Raw genomic sequence first — 23,568 nt, 5'->3', positions numbered from 1 at the left:
GCCTGAGACAGCTGAACCGAATAGGACCGACGTGAGATCACGATAAATTACAGTCACAGGATTTCAGCGTCACGTGGATTTTACATTCTGAATCAGTCGCATTCACATCCCGACCCATTTTATATTAATGGTTTCATTTAATTTATTCATTGTCTGTTTTACCATCGTTTTATCCTGCGCAGGGTACAGCGAGAAGGTCCTGGGTTTGATTCCCAGGTGGAGCGGTTCGGGTCCTTTCTGTGTGGAGTTTGCATGTTCTCCCCGTATCCAGACCTGGCAAACAAAAACACACACGCTCATGTTTCTAGTCGCTCCAGTTGGCCTGACTGCACGTCTGTGGACTGTGGAAGGAAACCGGAGCACCCGGAGGAAACCCACACAGACACGGGGAGAACATGCAAACTCCACACAGAAAGGACACGGACCGTCCCACCTGGGAATCGAACCCAGGACCTTCTAGCTGTGAGGCAAATGAAATTTGGTTTAAACCACATCATGTATTAAGGGACTTTCATGGTCAGTGTGAATTGCTGCATCTTGGCAACTAGAGGAAGACCGGGTGTGCAAACGAAGCAAACCTGGATCGGTAAAGGTGTGGTGATAAAAATACAGAGTGATTTTTGAAACCAGAGGGAAAAGAGAGGAAAAAACAAGCATTCTGATGTATCAGCGTTTTTTTTACCCGCGAGTGGTTTCGTAACCTCAGTGAAGCAGCAAATCTCTGCTCTGCTTTCATCTTTATGGAAAGTGTGTGTTTACACACCTGCCGCGTGCAGAATTTACGCTTCTCGGAATAAGCGACGACGTCTCGCTCTCTCGCGCGAGCCGTTCCAGAACGTGTCCACACGGATCCAAAGTCTGCAGCTGTGCGTCGGTTTAGATTTCGGCTTCGAGCGGGGTTTGATTAGCCCAGGCTGACAGACGTGGAGACGTGGAGGATCCGACAGACTCCTGTTTCTTCATCAATCCTGGATTTAAACCGTGCAGAAACACCGCGGCCCTTCCAAGTGAAACAACCCTCGACCAAGTGACTTTTCGAACCTCTTGAACTGCTTCTACATCGTGCCGAAAGACTCTGAGTGGATCAATCGTGGTTTTTTTCTCTTGGCGAGGGTTGGCATTCGGTCTGGAAAGTTTATTAGAGCCCAGGCTGGTGGCAGCTGTGGATTCCAGCATAACTCTAAATTTAGTGTCAATGCTTGATTGTTAAACGAGCGACGCGTGACCTCGCGACACACTCGCGTGAAAATCTGTTTGAGGGAAATTCTGAATCACTGAGCGGCCCGACACAAACAAACAACAAGCAGTAAAAAGGTTGGTGGGGGTCTGATTCACTTCATCATGAGTCCTGTTTACTCAAGGAGTGTTTTATGAGCTCACTGGTATTTTTATCCTTCACATGGAAGTCCCCGTGTTTCTGAAAACCCCTCTCGCTTTGCACCAGGACAGGATGATGCAAAAACAAAAAGTGCACTTTCTCGGTCCAACAGCAACAAAGAAACTGGACTGAACCCAGAAGGAGCTGACCTGTAGAGAAGGTCAGGACCATGAGCTATTGTGAACTAAACAGAAAACAGAGAAAAACATGCTGTGAAGAAGCGATGGTTATTTTTTAGGCAGATCTGCTCAAATATTAAGAAGATCGTTCAGACTGTCAGAATGTCAAAACACTCAGTTAGATTAAAAAATGCTTTTTAATTCTCAATTTTTGTACCTTTAGTTGCAAAATATACACCGATCAGCCATAACATTAAAACCACCTCCTTGTTTCTACACTCACTGTCCATTTTATCAGCTCCACTTACCATGTAGAAGCACTTTGTAGTTCTACAATTACTGACTGTAGTCCATCTGTTTCTCTGCATACTTTTTAGCCTGCTTTCACCCTGTTCTTCAATGGTCAGGACCCCACAGGACCACCACAGAGCAGGTATTATTTAGGTGGTGGAACATTCTCAGCACTGCAGTGACACTGACATGGTGGTGGTGTGTTAGTGTGTGTTGTGCTGGTATGAGTGGATCAAACAGAGCAGCGCTGCTGGAGTTTTTAAATACCGTGTCCACTCACTGTCCTCTCTATTAGACACTCCTACCTAGTCGGTCCACCTTGTAGATGTAAAGTCAGAGACGATCGCTCATCTATTGCTGCTGTTTGAGTCGGTCATCTTCTAGACCTTCATCAGTGGTCACAGGACGCTGCCCACGGGGCGCTGTTGGCTGGATATTTTTGGTTGGTGGACTATTCTCAGTCCAGCAGTGACAGTGAGGTTTTTAAAAACTCCAGCAGCACTGCTGTGTCTGATCCACTCATGCCAGCACAACACACACTAACACACCACCACCATGTCAGTGTCACTGCAGTGCTGAGAATGATCCACCACCTAAATAATACTTGCATTGTGGTGGTCCTGTGGGGGTCCTGACCATTGAAGAACAGGGTGAAATAAATCAATCATATAAAGGAAATTATACGCTTTCAATTGAGTGTAGGGAAGGTCCTTCACTGTTTCAGCACAAAGCGAGCTCTATAAAGACACAAAGAAAAGCTTGATTTAGTGTTCAGACCTCAGCCCCACTGACCAGCTCTGGAATGAACCGAAACATCAACTGAGGATTTCTTGACCAGCTTCAGTGCATAAATTATTTAGTCTTTTGAGATGCCTACTTAAGTTGTGAGACGTTTTTGAAATGGGATGTTCAGCAAGCTCATGGTCAGGTGTCATATAGTGTATATGACATTTTTTAAGAACCCCAGATAACTAGGTTTACATCTTGGCTCTGGCCTTCTGATCTACCTGGCTCCTCAATGCCCTGTGGAAGATGGATTGGCTGCTCTTATTTGCCCTTAGATGCACCCAGAGCAGAGGGATGCCAATACCCGCCTCCTGCCCAGTGTTTACAGGTGGCACCGGATCCATCGTAACTCAGGAACTCAGGAATCAGGAACGACTGACCGGGTTTAGCTCTACAGCACGGACGCCAGGTGTGTAGAAATAACCGTAGTAAAAAAAAAAAAAATAGGAAACAAAGTGACTTTCATCGTCAAAGGAAATCAATTGATGTCTTGGGTGAACGAGCTCTTAAAAGGAAAGATCAGCGGATGATGAGAGGAAAGTCAACATGAAGGAAAACAATCCATCAAAAGCACTTTCTGTTACCGCCGTCCTGCAGTCTGGCGGGCGTGTCGGGACACGGAGCGTGGGTTTAGGACAATACACTTCACGCTAATCTCCTGAAAAAAAGAAAAGGCGGTATGGTCAGATGACTAATGATTAGTGGCAAACAAATGAGTAGAAAACGTGTGTGTGTGTGTGTGTGTCCTCATATCTGTTCGTTTCTATTCAGGGTGGCCGTGTGCCCACGTTTGGAGCTTTAACACATTAGATTCTTTTTTACAGTGAACTGAGAGGACCAGTGAGTCAGCGGGTATTGGGTTAAACACATACACACATCCCTGTGTGCCAGCTGTTATGACAAAAGGGCAACCACACAAGTGGGAGGCAGCTGGATAGCAGAACAACTGGACACAACTGGCTCTCTAGGATCAATGCCACTCATGTTCGCCAAGAACAACAGGCTGCCCTGCTTACTGACCACAGAAATACAGCATCTAACCTCTCAGCGACGTGTCTGGACAATGAGGACGGCTGTGTGCTATTATTATTGCTAACCTGGACAAATATGGGATGGGATGAATTGGAATGTCAACTGTGAGCCAGGCCTCCTCATCAAACAGTGGCTGACCTTACGAATGCTTCTTTACCTGAATAGACTTAAATTCCCACAGATATCTTCTAGAATGCTTTCCAGCCTTCCCATATCAGCTCATATTAAGGCGTCCACATACTTTAGGTCATGTAAACTGTATGGTCAGTATGTATCTGGACACCCCTAATTCCTAAGTTCAGGTGTTTAAAATCAAGGACATGCATCCGGCTTTGAGGCAACAGTTTGTGGAAGGCTCTACTATTTCTCTCCCAGCATGACACTATATGGTCAAAAGTATCTGGACGCCTGACCATGAGCTTGCTGGATGTCCCATTTCAAAAACAAATGGTATTAAAACAGAGGGACCACTGTGTGATCTTTTCAGTCTTGTTCTAAGAAGACTTTGAAGTATGTCTGTGGGAATTTGTGCCCATTCATTCATTTCAACAGTGCATTTGTGTGACTGGACACTGATGTTGGTCAAGAAAGCCTCAGTTGATGTTCCACCAGGCAGTTATTTGTGCCTATAGGGACAGGAAATGGCCTTCCCTAAACTGTTTCTGTATATACTTTATAGTGTCCTTTATATAACTGATTTATTACACCTGTTAGCTTTTGTCTATACTTTTGTCTATATAGTGTAGAGACTCAGGTGATCTGGACCCTACTGAACCCCTGTGGGATGAATCGGAACGTTGATTGCAAGCCAGGCCACACCTAGTTCAACACCAGTGCCCGAATTCACCAAGTTCTCTTTTGGCTAAATGGGCACTGGAGCCTGTGGAACCAGAATTGGTGGTTTTGGTACCAGAACTGAAGCACTAGGTTCTGTAAATTGGAACCTTTGGTTCTGGAACTAGAACCTCTGGTACTAACACTGGTAGCTTTTGTACAGGAAATGAAACTTTCACTGAGGTTGGTGGTCAAGTGTCCAGTGACCTTCCAGCTGCCTGGTATTGAAAGTTCTGGCACTTGGTGCAGTGAAGAGGCCACCTTGGAGTTAAATAATTTGAGATGGTGTTATTTCTCAGTGAGCGAGAGTGTGTAAGTGGGCGTATCAGGTGTCAGACCGTTGTGCTCGGGGTGGAGCGCCGCCGAGAGAACAGAGGCTGATGTGAGGTTACTGACCCAGCCTGTGGGCATCTGACTCACCTACACAGCTGTCAGATGAACGACTGAAGCTTTGTGCAGACCGACGCTGATCGGAAAATCACCCAAACCTCCCAGGGTCAGTTACCCGAGACCGATCACGGCTGCACGACATGACACGGTCTCCTGAGGTCAGGATCTGGAATCACTCTGAACACAGCGATTACTGTACCAATCATGGCATGACCCGGGCATGATGTGGGTGGCACATGAGCCATGGAGAGACATTTAGAGGTAAAAAACAAACGTTTCCCTGGTTTGCTTCAATCCTGTTCTGATTAAATACCACCAACATCCAAATACCATCGATTTATCTTATTCAGGGTCACAGTGGGTGCAATTTACCGGGTGAAAGGTAGGAAACATTGCCATCCAACACACACACACACACACACACACACACTTTACACAACTTTAGTAGCTCTAATAAGCCTGACTGCACGTCTTTGGACTTGTGGATGGAAACCAAATCTTCCAAAGGAAACCCTCGCATTTCATCCTACTACCTCTCCAAGTGGGAATCAAACCCAGGACCTTCTTGCTGTGAGGCATCAGTGCTACCCACCGAACCAACATGCCACCACTGTGAAATAATATATATATATTTGGAAAATAAACTGTCCCCTCACAGCAAGGGTTCTGAGTTTGCATGTTCTCCCCATGTCTGCGTGGGTTTCCTCCGGGTGCTCCGGTTTCCTCCCACAAGTCAACAGTCAGGTTTATTGGTGTGTGTGTCTAAGAGGGGGTGATATGGATTGGCATCCTGTCTGGGGTGTGTTACTGCATCACACCTATTGATTTCAGAGGAACCAGAACCACCTAGACCCTGATGTGATGAGAAACCATGGAATATATATATGGTCGAAAGTATTGGGACACCGCTTTTCATTTTTGAATGTATGTGTTTAAGCCAGAACAGCTGCTAACAGGTGTAAAAAATTAATTATATGTATAGGGAATTATATGCTTCTAACTTTGCAGCAACAGTTTAGGGAAGGTCCCTGCACTCTGTATACAAATTAAGGTTTATAAAGACAGGAATAAGCAATGCTCGGGTTTAAAGACACCCTGAGTTTCACTGCTGGTGTGGTGATAATGTATTCAGTCTGAGACGCGTCTCGGTAGCAGCGGCGGAACGTCAGGGTGTTTGATGGCGTCGCCGAGGTGCGGAGGAGAGATTCTTCGAAGGTGTTAGAAACGGCACCATCTGTTGACCGCCGAGGCCCCTGTACGGTTCAGGAGAATATGGGAATATCAATTAGATCCTTCAAACCTGAGCCGTAACGAGGCGCTTCACGTTCCCGCGCCGCTCGGGGACTCGGATGAGGAGGCGCGTGGGCGTACGAGGAGGGGCGCATCCTTAATTAAACCTAATTGATATGCATAGAAAAAGGCTTGATATCTGTTTAAAACATTTGACTGTTTCTGTGAACATATGGCGCCTCAGACGGAGGAAACGCTTCTCTGTCTTTTCTTCATGACGACGAGCAGACGTGGCTGGGGTACAGACTGGCACCACTTTGGGCATCGGTGCCTTAGTTTGTGTCTCTTACTCTTACCTGTCTTATTCATTGTCTGTTTTACCACCGTTGTATCCCATTTAGGGTTGCAGTGGGTTCGAATCCCTGGGCAGCAGGTAGAAAACTCACTGAACAGGTCGCCAGTCCAACACTGGGCACACACACACAGACACACACCTATCCCAATTTTAGTAGCTCCAGTTAGCCTGACATTATGTCTTTGGACACAGAGAGAACGTGAAAACTCCACACAGAAAGGACTCAGACTGCTCCCTTTGGGAATCAAACCAAGGACCTTCTTGTTGTGAGGTGACCACCATCAACCGTGCCACCCTCCTTTCTCTCCTTTTAGCACCTTTGTAGTGGATGAGGTCCCATTATATATACAGTGTATCACAAAAGTGAGTACACCCCTCACATTTCTGCAGATATTTAAGTATATCTTTTCATGGGACAACACTGACAAAATGACACTTTGACACAATGAAAAGTAGTCTGTGTGCAGCTTATATAACAGTGTAAATTTATTCTTCCCTCAAAATAACTCAATATACAGCCATTAATGTCTAAACCACCGGCAACAAAAGTGAGTACACCCCTAAGAGACTACACCCCTAAATGTCCAAATTGAGCACTGCTTGTCATTTTCCCTCCAAAAAGTCATGTGACTCGTTAGTGTTACTAGGTCTCAGGTGTGCATAGGGAGCAGGTGTGTTCAATTTAGTAGTACAGCTCTCACACTCTCTCATACTGGTCACTGAAAGTTCCAACATGGCACCTCATGGCAAAGAACTCTCTGAGGATCTTAAAAGACGAATTGTTGCACTACATGAAGATGGCCAAGGCTACAAGAAGATTGCCAACACCCTGAAACTGAGCTGCAGCACAGTGGCCAAGATCATCCAGCGTTTTAAAAGAGCAGGGTCCACTCAGAACACACCTCGCGTTGGTCGTCCAAAGAAGCTGAGTGCACGTGCTCAGCGTCACATCCAACTGCTGTCTTTGAAAGATAGGCGCAGGAGTGCTGTCAGCATTGCTGCAGTGATTGAAAAGGTGGGGGGTCAGCCTGTCAGTGCTCAGACCATACGCCGCACACTACATCAAATTGGTCTGCATGGCTGTCACCCCAGAAGGAAGCCTCTTCTGAAGTCTCTACACAAGAAAGCCCGCAAACAGTTTGCTGAAGACATGTCAACTAAGGACATGGATTACTGGAACCATGTCCTATGGTCTGATGAGACCAAGATTAATTTGTTTGGTTCAGATGGTCTCAAGCATGTGTGGCGGCAATCAGGTGAGGAGTACAAAGATAAGTGTGTCATGCCTACAATCAAGCATGGTGGTGGGAATGCCATGGTCTGGGGCTGCATGAGTGCAGCAGGTGTTGGGGAGTTACATTTCATTGAGGGACACATGAACTCCAATATGTACTGTGAAATACTGAAGCAGAGCATGATCCCCTCCCTCCGGAAACTGGGTCGCAGGGCAGTGTTCCAGCATGATAATGACCCCAAACACACCTCTTAGACGACCACTGCTTTATTGAAGAGGCTGAGGGTAAAGGTGATGGACTGGCCAAGCATGTCTCCAGACCTAAACCCAATAGAACATCTTTGGTGCATCCTCAAGCGGAAGGTGGAGGAGCGCAAAGTCTCGAATATCCGCCAGCTCCGTGATGTCGTCATGGAGGAGTGGAAAAGCATTCCAGTGGCAACCAGTGAAGCTCTGGTAAACTCCATGCCCAGGAGAGTTAAGGCAGTTCTGGGAAATAATGGTGGCCACACAAAATATTGACACTTCAGGAACTTTCACTAAGGGGTGTACTCACTTTTGTTGCCGGTGGTTTAGACATTAATGGCTGTATATTGAGTTATTTTGAGGGAAGAATAAATTTACACTGTTATATAAGCTGCACACAGACTACCTTTCATTGTGTCAAAGTGTCATTTTGTCAGTGTTGTCCCATGAAAAGATATACTTAAATATCTGCAGAAATGTGAGGGGTGTACTCACTTCTGTGATACACTGTATATATATAGTTGAACTCCTCCCCATGTGAGACTGAATAAACGTCAGTAATTTTTAAAGACTCAACTCTTAAGAACTGCACTCTAAGGAATCAAAATTCTAGAGTAAAAACGTTGGTGTATCATGAAAGAGGGCAGTGGTAGTTCAGTGGATAAAATACTGCACTAGTGATCAAAAGGTTGCCAGTTTAATACCACTAGCCCACCACTGGTTACCACTGGTGGGCTCGTGAGTGAGGCCCTTGACTCGTTGCTGGTTCAAGCCCCACCACTGCCAAGTTGTCACTGTTGGGCCCCTAAGCAAGGCCCTCAGTTGCACTTAATGAACCCTCAGTTTCTTGCACTGTATTCAGTCACGACTAAATGTTTGAGTGGAGGGTCTGAAATTAATGTCCAGAGTAACTATAGACATGTTCGATTCCAAATGTGTTTGTGTGTGTGTGTGTGTGTGTGTGTTTGTGTTAGAGTGGGCAGGCATGCAAAGCTTCACTCAGCTGTGTAATCTGAACCTGGTGTGTGTGTGTGTGTCTGTGTGTGTGTGTGTGTGTGTGTGTGAGGGTAAAACTGCTGTAGTCAGTGTTCTGGAAAAGATTCTTTGTGATCAGTAAACAAAACGCTGCCGGCAAGACATAATTGTTTAAAAAAAAGGAAGATAGTGGGTGAAGAAATACGAGGATCAGGACTGTTCAGGGTTTATATGTTTATATCGCTCTCCTCCCCACTGTTCACAATTCTGTTTTCTAATTACTACTATATATATACTATATATATATATATATATATACTGTATATATATATATATATATATAACTATATATATAATATATAGTCAATTTGTCTTCCGCTAACTCACGTCTCCTCTGACCCGCACGCAGCCCTTAGCGGAACCCTTTTTCACCCATGCACTCTGCACAGGCGCCTCTCTATCTGCCAATCAGCTTCCTTACACAGTGTTTGAGGACCCCACCCACATAGTCCAGCCATCCCGCCCTGGCAGAATCATGTCTGCTGCAGGCACTGCCAATTTTACCCGCTAGATGGCACCCAGCCGACCGGTGGCACAGCCAAATTTCAAACGGAGGAGTTCAGAATCTCGGCGCTGGTGTGCTAGTGGAATATCACGCCATTTCAGCATTTCACTATTAGCTGTATCGTGTATGATTATGTATTTGACACATAAACTTTGATTTGATCTTTATTGATATAAACGGATACAAACTAAAAGTAGAAAATAGAAATAAAATATTAAAAACATACTGACACTTTCATGGGATAAATGTAATCAAATTTGATTGATACTTGCAACTATTGGAAAAACAAAACGCCACACATACAGCAATTAAGATCAATAATTTGATGTTATAAATGGTTTCATTATTTATTTATTTTATATTTATATATTTTTTATGCATTTTTATTCGATTTTCTTCCAATTTATCATAGTCAATTTGTCTTCCGCTGCTGGTGGATCCCTGATTGCAGTCGAGGTGGGAATATTGCTGCTCACGCCTCGTCAGACCCGCATGCAGAAGCGGAACCCTTTATCACCCATTCATTCTGCACAGGCGCCTCTCTATCTGCCAATCAGGGTCCTTACACAACTGCCAATTATGCCCGCTAGATAGCGCCCAGCCGACCGGTGGTAATGCCGAGTTTCATAACAAGTAGTTTAGAATCTCGGCGCTGGTGTGCCAGTGGAATATCCCACTGCGCCATCTGGGCGCCTCCAATATTTTTTATGTTTTACTGTAGATTCATCCTGGTCAGGGTCCAGTTTCCCGGGAATCACTAGGCATGACCCAGTAACACACTGCAGACAGAACTCCAATCCGTTTATGCTAATACAGACAGGTCAAACTCAAGGTCCGCGGTACAATTATACAGGATGCACACTGTTGATACTACAAGTCCCAGAATGCATTGCAACAGCGAGCATGCCAAGACCAGCAAGCACAGCTCCACCTTCTCCCCACTCTATTCGAGGGAAGCGCATGAATCGATGCACCCATCATGCACGGCGCCGACTAATCCGCAGTCGATTCAGTCGGTCAGGTCGAGGCTCAGCAACGTAAGGTGGCAATAAAATGAAATCAACTGACCGACTGGACGTCCTGAATGACCAGGTGATCCCATCAATGGATTTCTTCTTCCATGATGGCACAGGCAGGTTTCATCAGACTTAAAGTGAGAAAGGGGCGGTTCAGGGGGCACGAGGACTCATTTTCACACAGGAAATGGTCACCTAACTGGATCTGGACCAAACTCTGGACGGAAATAAATGCTGTGATTATTGGACGGCCATAAAAAAGCAACACTGTATTGACGAAAGTATTGGGACGCCCATTCTAATATTTGAATTTGTGTGTTTTCGGCCACAACAGCGGCTAACAGGTGTAAGAAATTAATTATATAAAAGAAATGATATGCCTCTAACTTTGCAGCAACAGTTTAGGGAAGGCCGCTTCCTGTTCCAGCATGATTGTGTTCTATAAAGACATAAAGAAAAGCTTGATTTAAAGAAACTCCAGCATCCTGCACAGAGTCCTGACCTCAGCCCTACTGACCAGCTCTGGAATGAACTGGAACGTCAACTGAGGCTTTCTTGACCAACATTAGTGCCCAGCCATACAAATGCTCTTTTGTACTACTAAATGGGCACAAATTCCCACAATTACACCTGAAAGTTTTGTGAGAAGAGGGGCTGTTGCTCTAGCTGAAGAAAAATCACACATAGGTCACTATTTTAATACCATGGGATGTCAGGTGTCCAAATACTTTTGGCAGAATAGTAATTCAGCATGTGAAGTATATTTATGTCCGCCAGCAGCTCTCAGACGGCCTCGATCGGCACAATTTAATCAATGTCATAATAATAAGTTATTTCTAACTCGACTGTCCTATTTCTTCTGAAATGTGTGTTTGTAAAAGGCGGATATGCGCCACTTTTCTTCACCTGTGCGTAATTATATGTACAAAAACAGCCCGTTTGTGGGGAAAAAGAGCTCCGTTTATTATGTTCACGTCAGGTCAAAATATTCTTATGCAACATCACAGCGTGAGAAGATTTCCAGGATTAGATTCGCTTCAAAGCTGCTCCACCGTTCTGCTGCGTTTCTTTTAGACCCGCTCGTAATTAATATCTATTTCCAAGCCCGGGCCTTACGGCGCATTAAGAGCCGACAAGAAATCAGCTCCTTTAATCTTAGCGAGGAAGCTTTTATGTTGCTTTTTTCCTCCGCGCGCCTCTGCGCTTTTCCGTCCTCCGTCTGGTATTAGCGAGGACTTTGAAGAACGCTGCTTTCGGAGCGTTTAATGGCGCTCGTTTGTCCGTGTTTTGGTTTGTTGTCGGCGTACAGGACGGAGATGATGAAGGATCAAGGCGAGGAGTTTAGATTAAGTGAGGTTGAAATGATGTGGCTTTTATGTGCAGGCCGGATGAAGCTCTTCTCATGCTGCTATTATTTTTTTTTCCGGCTTATCCTGTATAGATCTGGACTGCAGATTCCCCTCCTGACTGACACAGTCCTCCTATTTCTCTCCAGGCTTGGGACCGGCACTGAGAGCGCACTGACAAGTGTGCATCTTAATGCCTAAGCTCTTCGGACGTTAGCCAATCATGTCCATGCAGACATTTACATTTTCGACATTTAGCAGATGCTTTTATTCAAAGTGACTTACAGTATTTAATGTCTAAGCAATTGATAGTTAAGGGCCTTGCTCAAGAGCCCAACAGTGTCAGCCTGGTAGTGGTGAGGCTTGAACCAGTGACCTTTGGCTTACTAGTCCAGTATCTTAACCACTAGGCCCAACTATCCCACAGACACTTGACAGGTCAATAGCACAGCTGAGATTTGAGCTGTAGTGGGCAGACGTACTTTATCGCCGCTCCACCCAAACGACCTAACAGCCACTGGTCTAACTGGTCTAGAACTAGAGCTAGAACTGGGTTTTGGAGGTCATGCAATGCATTTGACACATATGCCACTTTCCAGTTACATTCCATTGTAGCAGTATTCTCTGAATATTGGAATATGACTACTGGGAATCATTTACATTTTCAGCATTTAGCAGATGCTTTTATCCAAAGCGACTTACAGTATTTATTGTCTAAGCAATTAAGAGTTAAGGGCCTTGCTCAGGGGCCCAATAGTGGCAACCTGGCAGTGGTGAGGCTTGAACCAGCGACCTTTGATTACTAGTCCAGTACCTTAACCACTAGGCCACAACTGTCCCACAGACACTTGATAGGTCAATAGCACAGCTGAGATTTGAGCAGTAGTGGGCAGGTAGTGTGGGCAGTAGTGTACTGCTTCTCCACCCAAACAACCCCACTGGTCCAACTGGTCTAGAACTAGAGCTAGAACTGGGTTGTGGACATCATACAATGCATTTGATGCACTTCTTGTCACATATGCCACTTTCCAGTAGCATTCCATTGTATCGTTGTATTGGAATATTGGAATATGACTACTGGGAATCATTTACATTTTCAGCATTTAGCAGATGCTTTTATCCAAAGCGACTTACAGTATTTAATGTCTAAGCAATTGAGAGTTAAGGGCCTTGCTTAAGGGCCCAACAGTGGCAGCCTGACAATGGTGGGGCTTGAACCAGCGACCTTTTGATTACTAGTCCAGTACATTAACTGCTAGGTTACAGCTGCCCTTTGTCCAGAATTTAATTCAATCTCATCTTTCTGGCAGTTGTAGTTCAGTGGTAAGTTTCTAGACCAGTAATCGAAAGGTCGCTGGTTTAAGCCCCACCACTGCCTGGTTGCCACTGTTGGACCCTTGAGCAAGTCACTTAATTCTCAGTTGCTTAAACATTATACTATCACAGTACTGTGGATAAAAGCATCTGCTAAATGCTGTAAATGCTGTAAATGCTGTACATGTAAATGCTTCCTCGCTGCTTTAATGAATGTAAATGCTGGCTAACGAGAGCGTTATCGATGTGTGATTTAGCCCTCAGGGTTCAGAGGTCGTGTACTCGTTAGCACTTCGTGACTCCTGGTCTATAGTCCCTGGAGGTGTCGGCTAATCTGGCCGTTGTGCTTCTATGCTAATCGGGAAAGAACAAGAGAAGCACGTGTTCTTCAGAAGCCGTTTGTTCAATACTGCAGGGTGTGTAGGTGTATAGAAGAGTAAACACACTGTACGGACAAAAGTATTGGGACGTCCCTTGTAATTATTACATTCTTGTGTTTTAGACAGAACAAACTGCTAACAGGTGTAATAAATCAGTTATTATTTGATAAGCATGTGACCCACACTGTATGGCCCCGCTGGAGCCAAGAGAAATAAGGGTCTTGCTCAAGGGCCCAACAGTGGCTGCATGGCATAGCTTGGACTCAAACTCTCAACCGTGGGCAGCGTCCTGTGACCACTGATGAAGGTCTAGAAGATGACCGACTCAAACAGCAGCAATAGATGAGCGATCGTCTCTGACTTTACATCTACAAGGTGGACCAACTAGGTAGGAGTGTCTAATAGAGTGGACAGTGAGTGGACACGGTATTTAAAAACTCCAGCAGCGCTGCTGTGTCTAATCCACTCATACCAGCACAACACACACTAACACACCACCACCATGTCAGTGTCACTGCAGTGCTGAGAATGATCCACCACCCAAATAATACCTGCTCTGTGGTGGTCCTGTGGGGTCCTGACCATTGAAGAACAGGGTGAAAGGAGGCTAAAAAGGTATGCAGAGAAACAGATGGACTACAGTCAGTAATTGTAGAAGTACAAAGTGCTTCTATATGGTAAGTGGAGCTGATAAAATGGACAGTGAGTGTAGAAACAAGGAGGTGGTTTTAATGTTATGGCTGATCGGTAACATCAATCATATATTAAAGTAACTTGTTTCTGAATTGCTGATAAGTTTGGGGAAGGCCCTTTTCTGTTCAAGCCTTGATCTGAACAGTGGAGGGAACCAAAGCTGGGTGGTGGTGGTGGTGGTGAAGGGGCAAAGCAGTCGACACTGGTACAATCACAAGCGGAATTGCATGTTTAGGGAGCGAGGGCTGAGATATATCCCGCTCCCACCCTGTAACGACTCTTTTTGCTCTAATGCACAGCGGTACGAACGAGCCCGGCAGAGAACGAATGGGAGCTGGAGTGACTGTCGTAGCCGCTTCCCGTCACTGTCTGATCTAATGAAATATGAATATGAATCAAGCGACCCCCCCCCCCCCCCCCCCCAAACACACACACACTACCACGGCGCTTTATTAGACTCAGCACTCTGAGGCGTGTACGTGAGATTGGAGTACAGGAGTGTGGCCAGTCAGGCATATTTGTACACACTGGGGAAGGACGGCTCATCTCATCTGTGTGTTCAGTCAGGTAGAGAGATGGGTGTGTGTGCGACTCCGTCTTGAATTGCCTCCTCGGCTATTTTCCTATGCTAATAAAGTGATGGGGGGGGGGGGGGGGGTACAGGGAATGACAACAAGCAATAAAGTCTAGCCAAAGAGTAGGATGTTTTCCGTGGTTCAATATCTGCTAGCTTTTACTGATTTATAAATTTAAGACGTGCGTTCGGTTGTTTTCAAGTTTCAGGAACTTCTAGACAAATTTTCAGCAAGTAAACTTGGCGCCTCTCTATCTGCCAATCAGGGTCCTTACACAGCGTTTGAAGACCCCACCCACATAATCCAGTCATCCCTCCATAGCAGAACGGTGTCTGCTGCAGGCACTGCCAATTATGCCTGCTAGATGGCGCCCAGCCGTCCGGTGGCAACGGCAAGTTTCGGACTGAGGAGTTTAGAATCTCGGCGCTGGTGTGCTATCCCGCTACGCCACCTGGGTGCCGGTTCACATACTTTTGACTATTAGTAAATCCACAAAGCCATGGTCAGCTCATTTTTGTACCTGGTGTGTCATACCGCCACCAGTGCTTTACTGTATGTGTTTATGTCACAATATAGGTTTGAAGTTGCTGGTAAAAGTGCGAAAAGCAAAAAATGAGTAATTAAATAAATAAATAAATAAATAAATAAATAAATAAATAAATGAATGAATGAATGAATGAATGAATGAATGAATGAATGAATGAATGAATGAATGAATGAATGAATGAACATGGAAACTCCACCCAGCAATGACCTGGACTGCTCCACCTGGGAATCAAACCCAGGACCTTCTTGCAGTGAGGCTACAGTGCTACCCACCAAGCCGCCCAAACAAATAAATAAATAAAAATGTGGCAAACATTCTGTACATCTGACATAGTGAGAGTCTCATACTTCTGTCGACGTGATGATTAAAGCCCGGTTTTAGAGGAGGAGGCTTATGCAAACGAGGCCACCACAAAGGTAAAAGTGCCCTCTCTCTAATAAAAAAATAGCGGGAATGAAGAGACGGACATACGGACGGACCGGTGGATAGCGGGACGTGAACCTTACAGGCGAGCAGACTCGAGCGGGCGGCTCCCTGCTGGGGACTTAACTACAGCTCGGGCCCTCGCTCTTCTGAAGGGCCTCGTCTCTGAGGTTCCTAATCAGTCAGGATTCAAAGACACGGCCTCGGGAGGAGGGTGTTAATGTAGTGCGCCCGCAATACACACACCTAGTATATACACACACACACACACACACATATCCATCACCCCCCCTTCCCCTCTCGGCCACTTTTTATGGTTCTTTTACCCTTTTTCCTGCCTTCGCTCCTTCACTTTTACATTCACACGTGCACACGTGCACACACGCATACACACACACACACACACACACACACACACACTTCACTCATTTCCTCCCCTGTTTTATGCAAATGATCCACTTCAGTTTGGTTCCTTCTTCAATGCAGCCTTAACAAGGCCCCAGTAGGATAATAGGTAGAAGGTTGGTAGGCATCTGTTGGAAAAAGTAGAAAAAAATATGCGCTTGTTCTTTTTCGGTAACTGAATAATTAAAACACACTTCCATCGTCAGTTCCTTAAATATCTGCAGGGTCAAAAATATACACCCGTTAACGTTTTCCTATCAATTCGGTGCTGTAAAAAGTTCCGTAATGTCTCTTAACCTTGTGGCGAAGTTTCCTGATTCCTGATTTCCTCATCTGTAGTACTTCTCTGTGCCCGTATGAACAGAGCTAGCTTTCTGCACCTACACCCATGAGACAGTAGCTGTGGAAGCTGCTCTAAATGTATTGTTCATGCAGAATTACCTGTGTTATTTCCACCTCTGAGGTTACCAGATTTCTCCTCAGTACAGCTCTCAGGTTATAAGGTTCCTCAAAAAGTTCTGGGCATCTGTTGGAAAACGATTGTAATTATGATTGACTAATGCGGGTGACTTCTCTGTGCCCGTATGAACAGAGCTGGTTCAGCACCTACTGTATGTACACGAGACAGTAGCTGTGAAAGAAAGACAAAGTTATAAAGAAAAACCAGACTGTTATGTTCTGCTAAGTATATCGGCTGTGAACGACCTGGAATACAGGTGACAATTTTCACAACCAAGCGAGCTTCACGTCGCCAAGGGCTTAACGGCTGCTGTTCCAGGAATGAGCCTCAGCTTGTGCTGTTATTCCTGAAATATGATTGTGAAATTTCATTCAAGCTTTTAAGTGGCAAGTTAAAATGCGTCTTATGCCAAGTTCACTGTCTTATGTCATATCACTGTACAGTTCACACTACACAACTGGATCTCTTGTAATCGGGAGTCTTTTAAGTTGTTGTGGATTTCACACTCATGACTTATCAGTGATAGGGGGTCACACACTACAGGATCTACCGTCAGGAGGAATCGCAGGCGAGTCTTTCTGGTCTCCAAACTACGTTTTGTCACGAAAACACACACGAGAAGTGACAAGGGGTTTAGTGATACCACGTCCAAAAATGCACATCAACAAGAAGCGAGCGATCAAGATTGCAGTGTGGGTATTATGGTTTGGCGTGGACGATAAGGTCACAAATACTGTAAAGTTTGTGTTTGTGCTGATGTATTCTGATGTAAACTATATTAAGCCCCTGTTCCATGTTTTTACACACCTCCCCCGAGTTTCCCCTCACCTCGTATCTGGTGTTCTCTTTGGCTGTAGTTCGACAGTGCTCGCAACCTGATCATAACACCTTTCACACTACAGGATTTTGACTCGCCGACTGGTCCAGATATTTAGCCTTGTAGATAATTTTCTTGAGTCTGCAAGCGATCGGTGAGCCGCTCGGATCGAGTCGTTGAGTAGTTGTATTAGTAGTTGTTTCAATCCCCGAACGCCGATTTGCCTCCGAGCTGCCACATCTAGCAGCAACCTGTCGGTGAGCCAAAATCAGGGCACAAATCGTGTAGTGTGAACTAGGCATTACTTGCAGTGGAGCTTCTAATGCCAGCTGAGCTGTGTTTCAGCAGCTTTTTTTTAAAACAGACTACTACTAAAATTGCTCTAAGTATGTGTGTGTGTGTGTGTTTGTGTTTTTCATCCAATGAATCAGATCCACCGCGACCCTGACCAGGATAAAGCAGTGGTAAAACAGGCAATAAATGAACAAATGAATTGTTTTAAGTACTACGTGACAGGTGCAGTGAAACTAGCCCCTTTATATGGGCACAGAGAATTCAGCAGCTGTCTTTAATCATCATGACTGATGGAAAATTCTCTGTGATCAACAAGGCAATTCATCCCACAAAACTGCCGCTCACTGGACGTTTTTTGTTTTGCTTAGTTTTGTTTGTCTGTTTTGAATCTTTTGACCCATGTCTGTATGATTTGATGCACTGGACTGTAGTCACATGACCGACCGATTGTATATTTTCACGTACGAGCAGGTACAAGACTCATTCTTCACAGTTAACTAATCATTAGCAGACATAGCTTGGTGTGCTTACAAATGCTAATAGTGTGCTTAATCTACCCCTGATTTAGGGTATTAAGTAAAGATAACTTTGGTGACACAACCTGTTTACTTTATCGAGCGTACCCGCGTGCGCCTCTCCCAAATTACAATCAGAGCTGCGGCTCCCTGTAAGCAACAGAATCGGTCACGAGTCTCCTGAGCGATAATGGAAAAGCTAATGACAGAAAAACGTATGTTCTCACATTAGCTTAGCCCATTTGCATCTTCCTCTCGCTCACCCCCATCTCAGAAACACGTCCGATCAGAACGTTGTTTTTCCTGCCTTCCTGTTTGTAAAATCGACGTTTAGGAGGCACGGCGATGGCGCTGTAGGTAAATGGAACAGACAGGAACGTAATTAGGAGCAACTGGACTGACGAGGCCGCCCGGTCAAACCGACCTGTAAATGAGGACCTCTAATGGAAAGCAACACAGAAACAGCACATACCTGCTGTAATTGCATAGTAATTTATGAAGGCCTGACTGGCAGAGCTTTTAGTACGCTTATAATTATGTTACGCGCGTTTTCCACAAATAGTCTGAATGTGGGTTACGACTAATGTTTATCTTAATGAAAGAAAATCAAATGAAAAAACCACAGCAGAGATTTTTAAAGCTGCAGCGTCGTGCTGGACCTCTCAACTTGGTTTAATGAGCTGACATAACGAAGTGCGCGGCTTCTTCAAGTACAAAATCTCATCATTAACGCACACGCTCTGGCCGAAAATAAATAAAAAACTGATCATGGGCTTGTTAGACATCCCATTACAAAAACTTGCACATTAATTTGGAGTCGACCCTCCTTATTAAATCATGTCTGTAACGGGACGGGTCGCGCCTCTTTATTAATCCGGGAGGTAAAGTTCCGCACTCCAAGAATAAATAGAACCAGACGCAAGATGTTTCAACCAAAGGTAGAACTGTGCTGTGTTTATAAAGGCACTAAAAAAGCGGACAGTCACAAACAAATAAGGTGGCCAAAATAAAAGACAAAAACATTCGCAGCCCGCAACTGAGAAAGTGAACAGAACAGGGACAGAGCGGAACCAGAGCAGAGTCAGGAAATCCTCAAAACACATTCAGCACACCAACCACACTGACTCACTCACCCTACACATAACATAGATTGATAGACAGATATATAGATAGACAGACAGATAGACATACAGATAGATAGACAGATAGATAGATAGATAGACAGATAGATAAACAGAAAGACGGACGGACGGACGGACAGACAGACAGAAAGACGGATGGACGGACAGATAGATTAGATAGATAAATAGATGAATGGATAGATAGATAGATAGATAGATAGATAGATAGATAGATAGATAGATAGATAGATAGATAGATAGATAGATAGATAGATAGATAGATAGATAGATAGAAAGACGGATGGACAGACGGATGGACAGTTAGATTAGATAGATAGATAGATAGATAGATAGATAGATAGATAGATAGATAGATAGATAGATAGATAGATAGATAGGATAGATAGATAGATAGATAGATAGATAGATAGATAGATAGATAGATAGATAGATAGATAGATAGATAGACAGAAAGATAGACGGAGAGATCGATAGTTCACTTTATCCCATAGTATTATATTATTTTATCCCATGTATTAAAGTACAACCCTAAGTAATAAAATAAATTAAATAAATAATCTCCGGGATAATCCGCTCTCTCAGGGGTGTTCCATCATGAGGCCCGAAACCTCATGACACTGGTTGACTGGTACTGCACAAAGACGGAGAATAACAGAGAGCAGTGCATGACCCTACGTACACGATACTGATCCCTGTATGAACCCGCCTCATGCAGGTGAAAAGAAGCGGTCGGCTATTGCACAAGTGTTGTGTGTTTGGTAAATCCCTCTTTGGCCTGTGTAGGGGTCTGCAGCAGGGGAGGGGTACAGCCAGGGTAGTTAGAGATGATGTTTTCCGTCTTTTGCTCAATGAATTAGACCCACTGCAACTTTGACCAGGATAAAGCTGTGGTAAAACAGATAGTAAATACATATGAATGTTACAGATGCAGTTAAATTAGCCCTGTTTATATGGGCACAGAGAATTCAGCAGCTGACGTTAATCATAATGAAAATCCACAATAAACCTGTAAAATAATTTACAATCTGAAAAATAATTGCAGAAATTAATGAAATCTGACATGAAATATGCATCCAGTCATAGTGTGAGTAAACTGCAAGTGGATTTTCTCTGGTCACTATGATCAACAAGGCATTTCAGCCCTAAAAACTGCCGCTCACTGGATGTTTTTTCTTTTGTTTGCTTGTTTTGAAGAGGAGATACAGTCAGGGTAATTAGAGATGATTAAATTGGAAGAAAAAGGGAAAAAAAGCATAAATAGAATAAAACAAATACATGTGAAAGAAAACATAAAGTTGTTCTCTGCGGATCATTGATTCAGATTTTTACACTTGATCTTCATTACAGTTGAATCTATAAGGAAAATTAAGGTGAATTAGCAGTTACAAAAGCGGTTATGTTTAGCATTACAGGCAGTAGTGACCTGAGATCGGCTCCGGGTGCGAGAGAGGAAGTGAAAGTAAAATCGAATGAGAGAACGGAAGACGAATTCTGCTGCTGCCAGGTTCACATCTGCTCATTATAGTAAAAGTGATTTCCATATTCTCAATAACTCTGTCAGAGACGATCCAGCCACTCGCTCCACACTGGGAATATGGTGAGGAATAATAGAGCCGAACATGACACGATCAGAACCGGCGACCGATCGTCCGATTGATATAATCACCATCAAAATAAATCAAAATAAGGGGTTTTAATGTCTGTGTGGAAAAACAATGCCGGGGTAATAATGGTAAGCAAGCGGATGACATAAAGGGATGCTGATTAATGGAGCAGAACATAAATAATTACCCATTTCATTAATTATGCTTCAGATATTCCATCCCAGGTTATTAATTATTGATGCTGAGGTTGGAATATCGCAGAGGGTGAATTGTGCTGGAAATTTATTTGTAGGTATCAGGAGTGAGAGATGAACGCCGCTAATGATTCACCAGAAGCTCAGTGAGCGTGATTCATGTAAAATGAGTTCATGGTAAAAAAAAATATCTAATTAAAAGTTGTTTTCAGAGCAAAACAAACCAGTTTGTCATTTATTAACATCGTACATGATGTAATATGTGGCTAACGGCTAACTACATCGATGAAGTATTGGGACACCCTTTCTAACTTTTGAATTCACGAGTTTCAACTGGTAACATGTGTATGAATGAATAATATAAAGGAAATGACATACTCCCAGCTTTGCAGAAACTCGGAGGAGTGTGTAGATTCACCTCACTCTTACTAGCGAGGCACGTCCCATCCTGTTACAACTTCAGGCTTTTTCAATTTCTCCTCCACATCTCTGTGTTGCGTCCAACTAACGGCCTCAGCGTACTTCGCCTGGCTTCGGGGACCTATGTGACGTAATTGCGGAGAACGCGAACAACCACGGACGTCGCGCAGAGGCTTCGCTCGCCTTGTAGCGCACATGAAAGCTGGGCGAACTCCGCGAGACAACTCCTGCTGGAGGTATGCCAGCTTGTAAGCTCGCGAAGGCGCGTTCGGCTTCGTGCGGCGCTCGCGGACTCAGTTTTGCAGGAAGTATGCGGAGGCATTAAGTCAGCAACAAATGAGGTCTGTCTGAAAACCTAGTGATCTCTCTACATAGACGCATTTTACGTCATCCTACTCTCTGCATACTGCAGAATGTCCGGTGAAGAAAAGTCATAAACCATCACCAAGCTACGACTGATAAAAGTCTTGGTCTGGACAGTAGCCACAAATGGATGTGAAACCTGGACATTGAGAAAAGTGGAAGGAATACGCATCCAGACTTTTGAGAACAAGTGCACCAAGATGACAACCACTGAGCATGTGTACGAGATGGGCAGAATAGAAAATGAGCTACTGAACCACATTAAGTCCCAAAGTTACGTTATTTTGGACGTGTGATGACGCACCCACGTGACAACAAAACATGGCAGCAATTATTTACAGCATTGTTATTAAAAATGATTGTTTACGTTCTGTCCTGAGACCCTGAAGATGTATGAAGTGTACTGAGCAGACTCTTCATACATTTTAATATCAAAAGACTAAACTGGAAGTGGAAATACGTACTGGAAGTATGTTAAATAAAACCAGATAAAAAAAGTTGTTGAACTGGTTTCGCTCACTGAACAAATAATCTATAGACAGTGACAAATTAAAGGAAAAAAACCCCACAAAACACCAAGCAAAGAAAAAAAATTTTAGTATAAAAATAAATAAATAAATAAAGTTTTATTTCAATAAATATATACATTTTATTAAGAAAATAAATAAATAAATTTTAAAAAATAAATAAATAAATACATTTTATAAAATAAATGAATACATTTTATTTTAAATGAATGCATTTAATTTTAAATTAATGAACAAATAAATATTTTTTAAATAAATAAACTTTATTTAAAGTAAATAAATAAATAAATAAATAAATAAATAAATAAATAAATAAATAAAAGTAATGGAAAGTTGGGTCACTACAAGCCACCAAACAAAACAGGTCCGAATTAGCATATTTAACTGTAAATTAGTGTAATATGAAGATGGAGGTCAAAGGTGTCCAGAATGAGCAATGGCTTTCTTATGCACTACTGCTTTTCTGTCTAGACTCCATCAGATATCAGAAAACAAATGAGACAAACAAACAAATTCGTGGTGTGGAACGCTCATTAACCTTGACAAAGCCCCATTATCCGCCTGCTTATCCTCGCTTAGCATTTTCCATGATTGCGTTATTGAAGTCGTTTACGAATGCAGCGCCTATTCAGGACGCCCGCCGAGAAGACAGCGCGTGCTTATCTGACCCAATAACGACTACAGGTTATTGTCTTTGTCCCTTACTTGATTACCTGCTGACAAATTGTAATTAATTGGACATTTAAACACGTTACAATGCAGGAGACTCTCTACGTTCATACGCCGGCCGCGTCATTAAGCGGTGGTTATTGTGTTGGGTGTATTTTAATTAGCAGACTATTGAGAGAGGAGACAAATGCGGCCTTGGACGGACATTTGCCAGCTCTTTTTTTCTTTTTTAATTCCACATTCTGATAGCTGATAAAATAAACAGAGAAAAAGCTGAAAGAAATAAAGCTGAAGTAAAAAAAATAGAAAAATAAATAAATGGGTGTCTGTGCATGTGGCATGAGCATCCATCACGTCGGAGCCCCGTTTCCTCGGATGAAGACGGCCCCCAGAGATAACAGGGGGTGAACAAAGACATCGCTGGCTGCT

This window comes from Trichomycterus rosablanca, chromosome 2, assembly GCF_030014385.1.
Source record: "Trichomycterus rosablanca isolate fTriRos1 chromosome 2, fTriRos1.hap1, whole genome shotgun sequence".
Taxonomy (NCBI): domain Eukaryota; kingdom Metazoa; phylum Chordata; class Actinopteri; order Siluriformes; family Trichomycteridae; genus Trichomycterus; species Trichomycterus rosablanca.
The sequence above is the reverse complement of the archived record's forward strand: the minus strand, read 5'-3'. Positions refer to the sequence as shown.